Raw genomic sequence first — 11,989 nt, 5'->3', positions numbered from 1 at the left:
TATATAGCCTTGGAACAATACACAAAAGACTGGAGATAGCGTTGCTAAGGAGATTTTCTGTCACTGGTCGATAATAAGGATTGAAAGCAAAAAGAAATATCATGTTTGTTTGTTTTTTTATTTGAAACTGACTTTATTTTGTTTCTCTTTTTGTAGGTAAGGACAAAGAAAGAAGTATATATACTTAGTTATTAGGGGGATTATGGAAGAAGTACAAAGCTTTCCCTTGAAAGACAAATTAACAATCATTTATTTGGTTGAGATTCATTATTTAAAATGAAGTGTGCACATACTTCGCTCTAATGTTGTTTTATGTATTTCAGGAGGACACACATGAGAGATATAAAGTATGTAAAGTAAATTGTTGTACACTTTGAGAGTACAGCGTGACTGAGCTAGGTATTTATTTTATCACATTCAATTGAAATAGTATTCACTTACAATAATATTTAATGAATAAGGTATGGGTATGAAATCTTATACCATTAATAGTTTTATGTTACACATAAATGCCCTCTTCTAATCGTGTTAATATGGGCATGAGTATACTGTACATTTGTTGTATTGTAGTTTTCACTAATTTTATATTTATACTTTATCATCTTTAATTATTATCACTTATAATTTTATATTGTTTATTTCATTTTTCAAACACTTACCTTGTCATATGGGGATCTAATTTATATCTAGAATTAGGTAGGATCATACATGGACCAAATATAGGTTCAATAGGTTTTAATTCAGTGCTCTGTATATCTTTTGTTTACATGTTGTAAGTCTGGAATAATGATCTACCAATGATCAACTCCAGGGGGGGCGGTTGGACGCTAATCCCGTTAATAGGATAGGTTACACAAACCATCAATCATTAGAATCACAAGATACGGGGCTCCACCTATGGGAGTTACACGTCAGACAAGTGGGCATGATTTACTGCATAAATACTTTTACTCCTCCTCACTTCTGGTTGCCTTGAAAAAGCGAGTATCGAAACGCGCGTTGGCGTTTGCCTCGCCACTGCAATTATTCACTCCCTAATTTTTGCTAACTTTATAATCTTAGACAACGCTCAACCCTTAATGGGTTTTATATAACAGCATGTGTGTGTATGTGCGATCGTGCAAACGGCATTACTGCGACTTATACGGAGTTATAACAAACATGTCAGGTGTCCTACTGTTGACAACAAAGTAACTAATTAGGATTACCAGGACAATGTACTGTTAGATTACACAATTAACAGAGTAATCACCAGACAGATCTTATTTAGTCCCTGCTAGTGTTGTTAACTCAATTACAATTATAGATAGCGCTTAACCCTTATTGGGCTTTATACAACAGCGTGTGTGGGGGTATGTGCGATCCTTTAAAGGGCATAATTGAGATCTATAAGGAGTCAAAATTATGTTAGGTGTCCCACTATTGACAATAAAGCTACTACACAGGATTATTGGGACAATGTACTGTTAGATTGCATAACCAATTGTTAGACAGAGATATTGTTTAGTCTATATGTAGGATTGCCATCCACTAAATGTTTCAATCAAGGTTTCTTTAGTAGCAAATCCAATTGATAACACATATATAACGATCACCACATTTATTGAGCAGTATCATATCTTGTTAAGTCAGTATTACAATGGAGTGATTCACATCACAATATATTATAAATCCATACAAATTGATATATACAAAGTAGCGGGGAATAGCAATTAATTTTGCTATTTTAATTCACTTTAGTAGTCACTTTGGTTCTAAATATTTCGCAATTGGATTAGGAGAACTATTCTCAATTTTAAGTTTATTAATAAAGAAATAGATATTTTATTATTTAGAAGATCGCTGAGTGCCTCCAAGTACACATTTCTTTTCTACCTTTCATTTTGCTCTGACAGATATAAAGTATGTGCCACAATGGGTAAACGTTGCACTTCTCCATTATAGTCATGAGATACTGAGTTCCATATGAGCTAACGACGGACGACACTGGATTGCACGGTTGACGTAAGACCCCCTAGTTAAGTATGGGGAGGGGTCATAGTTTAGCGAATAGCTAAGGGGATTAGTGGAATAAATACAGCCATTTTCCCATAGTGTCCAATCCAGCTGTCATCTTTGCTGTAAAATCTCCCTTTCTGCATGTCTATTTGTTTTCAAACCCTTGTATTCAAATCTTTGTATTCTTATTATTCGTTGCTCTCCTATTTTCTTTCTTTACATCTATGCTAGTATCTCTCTCTTCTCTTGTATAGAGATACAAAAAGACGTAGACACGGTCTCCTTAAATGGGGCTAAGACATTTTTTTGACATAAGACGGACTCAGGGATATACACACTAGATTGACATAAGTCACAGAAACAGTTAGGGGCTTTGTGTTATGTGTATGCTGGTTTTTAAGCAGAAAGTTTTTGTTGTGGAAATATGATTCAAGTTTTATAGATTGCATATCTGTTTTGTTTCTTTTAATTTTTTTGTGTTTCGTGCCTCCTGTACAATAATGTGCCTTTATATGTATGCACAAAGGGTGGGGCAGGAGATTGCTGGAGGTTAGACATACAGATATGCATCTCTGTGTAGAACATTGGAGTAGGATTTTTGCCACAAGATACGATATAATGTGAAACCCTGGAAAATGTAAATTTTTCATGTTTTATATTTTTTCACTGTTAGACATGTACTGGATACTGTTAGATTTTGAAGAAAGTGTTATAGAGATAGACCCCTTTGCCCTTCTCACTTAGCCAAGTAGCTGAATGTGGGGTACTGAAAATGGCATGTGAGTTGGCAGAGGGAAAATCGATTGATATACATTGGTCTTCAGCATTTTTCTAGTCTAGGGGGCGACGTTGAGGTGACTGAAAAAATCTTTTTATAGCAATACCAGCACATGAGTAGGGCATTACATAAAGGACTTGATACAGTAAGTTACCAACTGAAGTAGCTGCTAGTAAATCCACATTTACACACACGACTATACATGGCTGTCACACCAGGGCGAACATAGCTGTCAGAGACAGCAGGGTTTTATGTGACAGCTGACAAATCTATGTTTTGTTTTGGTTTTTGTTGTATTATTTTAAAATGTGAACACACACACACATATGCAAACATACACATATTGGTTAATATATGAAGATTTGTGTTACCTGAAGAACAAACTGTCTGGAAGGTGAAGAGATGTGGTTAGGAGTCTGGCAGGCCCTGGAGAGATGGACAAGGTAGACCAGCAGCTCCCGGAGTGTATCTTCCAGACCTAGTGGAGGCAGCACATGGTCTGCCTCAGCTGGGTACAGAAGGTATGTGCATGCTGGTAAGAGTATATTGGGGTGCACCAGACGTTTCTTCTCAAGCTAGTAGGACGGCAACGTCCTATCTTGATTGAGAGAATGTCATGAAGATGATACCAATAGAGCCATCCCATATCCCTCCTGCAGATGGGTTTTTCTGCAGGTAAAACAAATCCACGTCATCCAATTACCACCTTGCAGGATTCTGACGTATACACTGGTGTACCAATGAAATATGTCTGGGTAAAGGTGTATTGAAATGTGTCTAATGTAATACTGTGTCATACTCAAAGCTTTTGTTATTCAATGTGATAGCCCTAGAGTTATAATAGGTGATAGGGGTATCCATGTTATTGATAATAAATGTATAATGTATGAGTAGTGGTAACAAATGACATACTTTTGATTAGCCACAAACCAGTGTGAACATAAAGTAACGATACTAGTTAGAACAAACTGAATAGAATGAGAGTTGAAACTTGATTGAAGTGGCTGATAGCTTTAGCTACTAGTCCTCCCTACTATCAAGACCAGTCCTGAACTGCCTCCTAATCTGTTGATTTTTTAAATGTTTTTGACTTCTCTTGTGATGAGTTTGTAACTGAGAGACTAGTTTAGACCTTGTGAGGAAAGGTAAACAGTGAGACAGCAACCGAGAACGTTCAAAACACTGTTTCCCGAAAAGTTATACTAACTGTCAGGATGTTGGACCGAGAGAGTAAGTTGTGGAACAGTAATTTCCTAGGCTCAGGTTATTTGACAGGCAGGTACCAGGTGTAGGCTACCAGCATCACGACTTCAAGGGTAGCAGACACACACTGGTGCCCATTTCACCCACTGCAGAGGAGTCAACACCCAGAGAAGGGTCCAAGGGCACTCATGAATCTGTTCTGGGAGGCCTCGAATGCAGTTAGTAGCACCTGAGCCAAAGGCTAAGACAATTGTCCAGCATGAAGTTTTTCCTGTTCTGTGTTTCTCTCATCTCATTCTCTTTTCAGGACAGTCAATTCTTTTAATTGTTGACAGGTGACAGAGGCTGGTTCAGGTACTGATACTGAGGAATTGGGGATGAAGGAGAAGTTAGTAGCACAATCGGTCCAGCCAATTACTCTATTCAATTCAGGGGTAAAGGAAAATGGGGAAACCTTGGAGCTTGGAGAAAGTGCGAGGGGCTATTGTCTGAGTAGCATTACGTCAGTAAGTACGGTGACCCCATAGTTGAAGAGAGATACATCCAGCGATGCCAGTCCAGTAATATTCGGTCTTGAGCAGGCATCCTTGAGAATGATTATCATTCTTGGGTGGGTAAGGTTGTAGGCCAAAAAGTGCTGGGTGTGCTCTCACATGCCTCAGTGATTATATCGAATAGGACTAGTTCTGTTTCCACTAAATATTCCTGAGGTACCTGAATTATGGTTGGGAGGTCATTAGGGGAAAAGTACGACATCTAGGTCCTTTAGTCTGGCATTTCCCAATATTTGGCAAGCCGATTACTGTTTCACGTACAAAGAAACTTGAGTATTGGGAGACTGGGAAGAACGAACAGACAAAAGCCCGCCCCACAAGTGTTGAAGAAAAGAAATGTTGATATTATTGGATTGTATATTTTAACTCAGGTTGATGATGTTATTGGTGAACATGAACTATCTAAATTTTGTCTGAGCTAAAGGACATGCTTTGGTCGGATGAACTTGTTAGACATGAAGAACTGTAGTAGAGTATTCTGTATAACTGATACATGTTCTATTGTACTCTGTACCCCTCCAAATAATGTATTACGTGTTTTATTGTACCCTTGAGGGGCATACAAAAAGGTTATCTCCAAGCTCCAGAGGCATACGGTTTATAGTAAAGGAAAAAAAAAAATGTTTTGAGGAAGAAGACTCTCTATTGTGATAACTTGTTTAGAGCTACAGACAGAGTGGTCATACACCAAGGGGGACTTACATTAAAGAGCAATGAAACGTGGTACTGAGATCCTGCATATAAAATCTTTAAGGCGATAGTTTATTATACTATCAAAGGGTGGCACTGTCGAAGTCGTATAATTGGATGAACAAAAGTATATAAGTTAATATTGTTTTATCGTGCGATTGCACTCAGTATGCCACGCTACACGGGCCATGGCGCTATCACGCGGTAAAATACGCACGCACACACTCGTACTACATTTAGTTATTTATATATTTCATATTAAGGTTCCAATCCACATTCATTTATTAGTAAAATGTATTAGATTGTATATTTCATATATAATACTGTAGTAAAGGTTTTATGGTTCAGGTGTTTTAAAAGATAAAGAGTTTGGTCTCATATTAAAGCTTATTTCACCAGCATTAACCCGGTGTGGACGGAATAGCGATGCATCTAGCGATCGCAAGATACAAGCAATATAAGATTAATGCTAAAAAATTACTTTTGTGTGGGTCAGTTTGAACTGGTCATTCAAATCATGGGAACAATAGGGTGGGGGGGTGTTCCCCTCACCCTTTGTAAGGATGAAATGAACTGACCTATAACTTGCAAGGAACTGGAATGCCATTAAGCCTGGACCAATGAAGACCTTACTAAGTGTTAGCTGGAGAAGTATATACAAGCATGCTGGCTTTTGTTCTCCCCCTCTTTGAAGCTGGAAATGTGGCCGCATGGCTGCATTCATTGAACCTAAATGAAACCTATAAGGAAGATGTAATGTATTCAGTGTTTTTATACTTTCCTGCTTTAATGTAACATCTTTAATAGGTATCATGTATCGGCTATATTGTACAGTATTATACTTATTTATTGAACTGCTAACCAAATTGCTTTTGCTAAATAAATTGCTTGTGCTTTGGAAACACAATACAATCGCTTGGGCAATGCTTATTTGAAAACAATAGAATTACTTTAATACTTCCTGGGTGTCTACAGTTGATCCCAGTGCTGTAGACCCCTATCCTACTATATATATATATATATATATATATATATATATATATATATATATATATAGTTCTCCATGTTTACTTTACCATATTCAGTTAAGAGTTAAAGTTCAGAAGCTAGTCTTCCCTAGTTATTTCGATGACCTTTAGAATACTAGCACTTACCTTGGTTACTTTACCCTGTTGTCCCCCACCACAGTACAGTTTATTCCAGAGGATGGGAGTGGATTTCCACTCATCTTACTGGAGTGGTTTTTTCAATATTCTTGGATTACGTTTTGTTAGTTCTTTGCTATATGCCTTCTTTTCCTTTCCTAACTTTTCTCCCTTTCTATTCTTTGTCCCTCCAAATCTGTATCAGTGTTTCCTGGGATTGTTTCTCATTTGTTCCAGATTGACATCATTCAATAAAGCGTTCCTTGAATTTAGCTTTCCCACATGACTGACGTCCTTAAAATAGTTTTGGTTAACGCCAAAGGTCTAAATGTCCCAGAGAAACGTTCTTGCTCTTTACATGAGTTTCCTTCGGTAGATGCTGATGTTGTTTTTGTGCAGGAAACACATTTCAAACAAGGGTCCTCACTGGTCTTCCGGGACCGCCATTACTCAAATACATACTTTAGCAACAATAGCGCAGGCAAAACTCTTGATGTGGCCATCCTATTTTCTAAAAGACTCGCATTTACGATCTTACAGAAAATTAGGCTTGCAGAGGGGAGAGCCCTTATGATAAAGTGTAAACTCCAAGACACTATTTATACCTTTGTTAATTTATATTCTCCAAACCAGGGTCAACCTATGTTTCTGGAAAAGGTATTGGAGAAGGTAGCTGAACTGGAAAAGGGTGTCTTGGTGGTGGGAGGTGATCTCAACTGGTCTCTACATCCTGATCTTGACACATCCAATAGTGCACCCAGGTTTCGTGGATCTCTGCATGGGAAGGTAAGGCGCACTTACATGGTTATCAGCTGGTCGACACGTGGAGGCTACAACACCCTTCGGTTAGAGATTACACTTTTTTCTCCCATCCACATGGAGTCTATTCCCGCATTGACTACCTATTTCTCTCACACAGACATCTCTCCCTTGTTCATTCAACATCTATAGGTCAGGAAATTTGGTCAGATCATGCTCCTATCTTTTTGTTCCTACACTTAGCTCAACCAAGAGTTAAAGGTTGTTCGTGGAGACTTAACGAGCTCCTTCTACAAGACTCATACTGTAAAGCACAAATAGAACAAGCCCTTGACGACTATATATAATTCAATAATACCCCAGAGGTCTCGGAAGTATCAGTCTGGGAGGCACATAAGTGTGTCCTTCGTGGTAAAATGATTCAACTAGGCTACTTTATGAAAAAACAGAAAGAAGCATTGAAAGACCAGCTTCTTAAAAAAAATTATCGCTTTAGAGGCCAGACACAAAGTTGCTTTGTCTTCCGAGGTACTTGCAGAATTGACCAAAGCCAAGACTACCTTGAATACACTCCTATATAATAGAATAAAACTAGATTTCTGAAAATGTCGCAATCGATACTTCCAATGGGGCAACAAACCCGGCTCAATGTTAGCAAGGGCCTTGTGGGCCCAGAGGGCCAAATAATTCATAGCCATGGTTAAAAATGACAAAGGCAAAGAATGCCAACTTACATCATAGCGGCAGCTTTCCACTCGTTCTACTCCCAACTTTACAACATATCAGACAAGAGGTTTAGGACAGACTTTCCCAATAGAAGTCCCTCAATGCTATCTTTCTTACAGGAGATCACCTTTCCCACTCTCTCAGATGTTGACATAGGCTTGCTGGAACAGCCATTTACCCACGACGAACTGGCTGAAACAGTAAAATTTACCCCTTCAGGTAAAAGCCCAGGCCCCGATGGTTTTTCAATATCTTACTACAAAACTTTCAAACATAAGCTACTACCCTTCATGGTGCCAGCCTTCAATGCTATTTCAGAGAGCACCCCTTTCTCCACACAATCCCTAGAAGCCCACATCACAGTAATATCTAAAAGGTTGGCAAGGATCCTTCTCTGCCCGAGTTATCGGCCAATTTACCTACTTAACATGGACATTAAACTATACGCAAAACTTATAACTAACCGTTTGAAGCCCATCCTGCCGGGAATAGTCCACTCTGACCAAGTGGCATTCATTCCTGGTTCTGAAGCAAGAGATAACACAACTAAGATTATCGACCTGGTCCATTCGGCAGTAAGCTCTAATACACCCTCTATGTTGTTATCCACGCATGCCGAAAAGGACTTTGACTGAATTGACTGGTCATTTCTCGGCTGCGTTATCCCATATGGGCCTAGGACCAATTGCCCTTCATCCGATTTTAGCTCTCTACCGCAATCCCTACGGCTCGTATAAAAATTAATGTGTCTCTCTCGGATCCAGTCTTGATAGGAAATGGCACCAGACAGGGGTGTCCACTCTCCTCATTGATTTTTGTACTTTGTATGGAAGCCCTGCCAGGGCCATTAGAGCCAACCCTGACATTTCAGGAGTGGTGGTGGGTAAAGTGGAATATAAATTAGTGCTTTTTGCAGATGATCTCCTAGCCGTGGTTACCAACCCAATCATATCTATTCCCAATCTGGTTAAAGAATTCCAACGATTTGGTTCGCTATCTAATTTCAAAATCAATTATTCAAAATCGGTGGCTTTGAACTTATCTTTAGCTCCTCGGGTGGTTGAAGAGCTCCAGCAGGCTTTTGCATTCTAATGGCACCCATCACATATTAAATATCTGGGTATACTTATTTCTAAAGATCTGACGCAATTGTTCAACCTTAACTTTAGTCCTCTCATGGCTAAACTTAGCAAGGATCTGGGAGAGTGGCAGAACAAGGCCTTTATCTGGATAGGTCATATCAATATTATTAAAATGAACATTCACCGACGTATCCTTTATCTCCTCCAGACTCTTCCAAATCACATACCCGATAAATGGTTTCATGACCTACAGAAATTGCTGAGAGACTTTGTTTGGAGGGGAAAGAGGCCCTGTTTCAAGCATGACATTTTATATTGACGTAGATATATAGGGGGACTCCAACTTCTCCTCATACCATAACGCAGTGATGTTGGGAAGGATCCTGGCGTGGTCAAACGCTAATAGTAAGAAACAGTGGCTCGTTATTGAAAGATCATACCTTCCTTCCTCACCTCTATTTACTCCATGGTTAAGCAAATTATCTATCATCAGACACCCCATAATTGGGTTTTTACCATTTTAGTATGGTCCAGACTTAGGATCCTTCCACATCTCTCCTCTATTATTTCACCACTGACCCCCTTATTTGATAATTCTCTTTTCCCCCCGGGCGTACAAACTGGCCCCTTTAAGACATGGGTGCGTGCTGCGATTACACGTGTCGGCCAGCTGATAAATTCCACAGGTGTGTCCTCCTTTCTTGAGATCCAGGCCAAGTGGCGCTTCTGGGATTGGAGATACCTTCAGATCAAGCACTTCCTGACCTCGGGATTACCTCGCAATGATATAACTAGAGCCCTCACAGCATTTGAAACGTGGTGTCTAGCAGATGGCTGTCTTCCCCACCTGCTCTCCAAAATCTACAAACTACTTATAGAAAACCTTTTTAGCTCCTTACCCAAATTCACCACTGCTTGGCAGCAAGATCTGGGAGGGGGTCCGTGAAGCAGGCTGGTTAGCCATTTTTGAGACCACACATGCCTGTTCTGCTAGTGTCTCTATAATAGAAACTCATTACAAGGTTCGAACAAGATGGTATAGGTGCTCAGCCTAACTAGCAGACTTTTACCAAGGTGTTTCTGATTTGGAGATGCCAGAATGCCCGGGGCACTACTATGCATATCTGGTGGGATTGTGAGACACTCAGACCTTTCTGGTCCAAGGTCATGGAGGTCTCAGCTGAAATATTAGGAGATGTGGTTCCTGATAGTCCCGACCTTCTGGCTTCTCAACAAGATCGACGTCCCAATTTCCAGGTTTAGAAAAAAACATTTTACGTTATCTGATTTCGGCTGCGAAAGCAGTGATTCCAACCTATTGGAGATCTTCTAACCCCCCAACCGTCCGGGAGTGGTTCCAGAGATTGGAGTTTTATAGAGTTATGGATGAGCTTTTACTCTCATCTACTCATAAATGTACTCAATATTACTCCATTTGGAGCCCATGGCTCGAATTCCAGGACTCCGATAAATTTAATCATGTAAACAAACCCGTTCTCTCACCTATTGCTAGGACTTGAATTGTTTATTTACACAATCTGTACTAGGAAACATTGCCCCCCTCCGTCTTCCCTTTCTTTATCCCCATCTCTGCCTTTTCCTTTTTCTCCTTCTATTATAACATTTATTTGAATGCGTTATTATGGGATTTTGTATTAATGAGGTGGTTTTGTTACCCACTTATCTGTTCTCGTGAATCTCTGTTGAAACTGCCTTAAAAACTTCAATAAAGATAAATTTAAAGTAAAAAAAAGAAAAAGAAAAAAACAATTAGCAGAAACTGCATGCTGTTAGGACAATCTCGCCATTCACAACCAGCTCTTTTATTTTGGTTGTTTGAATGGCGTTTTTCCAGCGATTTCTCAAACCCCTCCATAGTAAATCCAACTGTTTGTATGTTCAACATTGTTAAAATCTGGATGGCGGTTTGTAAAGCGGTGGTTTAGGAAAAAGTAATTTCTGGCCGTTTGGACAGCGGTTTTGCCTTTATAAAACCAGCGGTGGCAAAACCGAAAAGCGGCGGGTGGAGCAAACTGCCCGTTAGTAAATCTAGCCCCATGTGCGTGATTAACAAGACTATTTAGGAACAGTGTATGGAAATATATGGAATATACTAGCTAAAAGGATGTCAAAATTATGGAAAAAATTAAGAGTAAGATCATGTTAGACCCTTTTTTGGTAACGGTTAAATTTTGTGCATCATTTACCCCACAAATGTGGAATTAACTACCAGCTCCCTATTGCACCCAATTTGACTTTACCCTTGTTGCAGCATTGATTAAAAAGTTTGTCAGATGGCTGCTCAGCCACAAAATGCTTAATATCACATGGCAAAATTCACAAATACTGTTCATGGGAACACAGTTATGAGCATTAACATTTGTTTCATCAAAGTTACCGACTTCAAGAATGGATTGGCATCTTTGCTGACTTTGTAGGTGTTGGCATGATATCACCTCTGTCCTGTTCACTCGTTGATTATTTTCCCTGTGACGGGCAATTTGCTGAGGAGTCATATTTGCATGGCGATAACTATCACGTTAGTGTTCTCTTTGGTCATCAGTCATAGCTTGTCGTCGGGCTTTATCACGCTCCGCCCTTCAGATTTTTGCTGCTTTTTGCTGTGCAGTTACTTCCACAGCAGACATTTGCCTTTTAGGTGGCATCACAGTTAGACTTGCTTAAATTAATTAGTATATTCCACTTAATTTAACTAGCACTAAATGCGAAAAAAAACAATGGATAGAAAATTTACTCAATTTCAAATAGCAAAGATCGCTATAAATGGTAACAGCCACACAAAAATGATATAAACCAAATAAAATAAGCCCAAAAAATTAGCAAAATCTACTCAGTAGGAATAGTCATCAAGTACACAAAAGAGTAATTTGCAAACTTTAAACTAAATTTGCTTGTGTGTTTTGTGTGTGTATATTTATAAAGATTAGGAGCAGCGTTCGCCTATATATATATATATATTATTTTTTTTATTATTATTTTTAATACACCCTATATTCTTTTTACAATTTGTCAACAAATAGTTGTTTATTCACA

Source organism: Mixophyes fleayi, chromosome 5 (assembly GCF_038048845.1).
Source record: "Mixophyes fleayi isolate aMixFle1 chromosome 5, aMixFle1.hap1, whole genome shotgun sequence".
NCBI classification, from domain to species: domain Eukaryota; kingdom Metazoa; phylum Chordata; class Amphibia; order Anura; family Limnodynastidae; genus Mixophyes; species Mixophyes fleayi.
Note: the sequence above shows the minus strand (reverse complement) of the source record.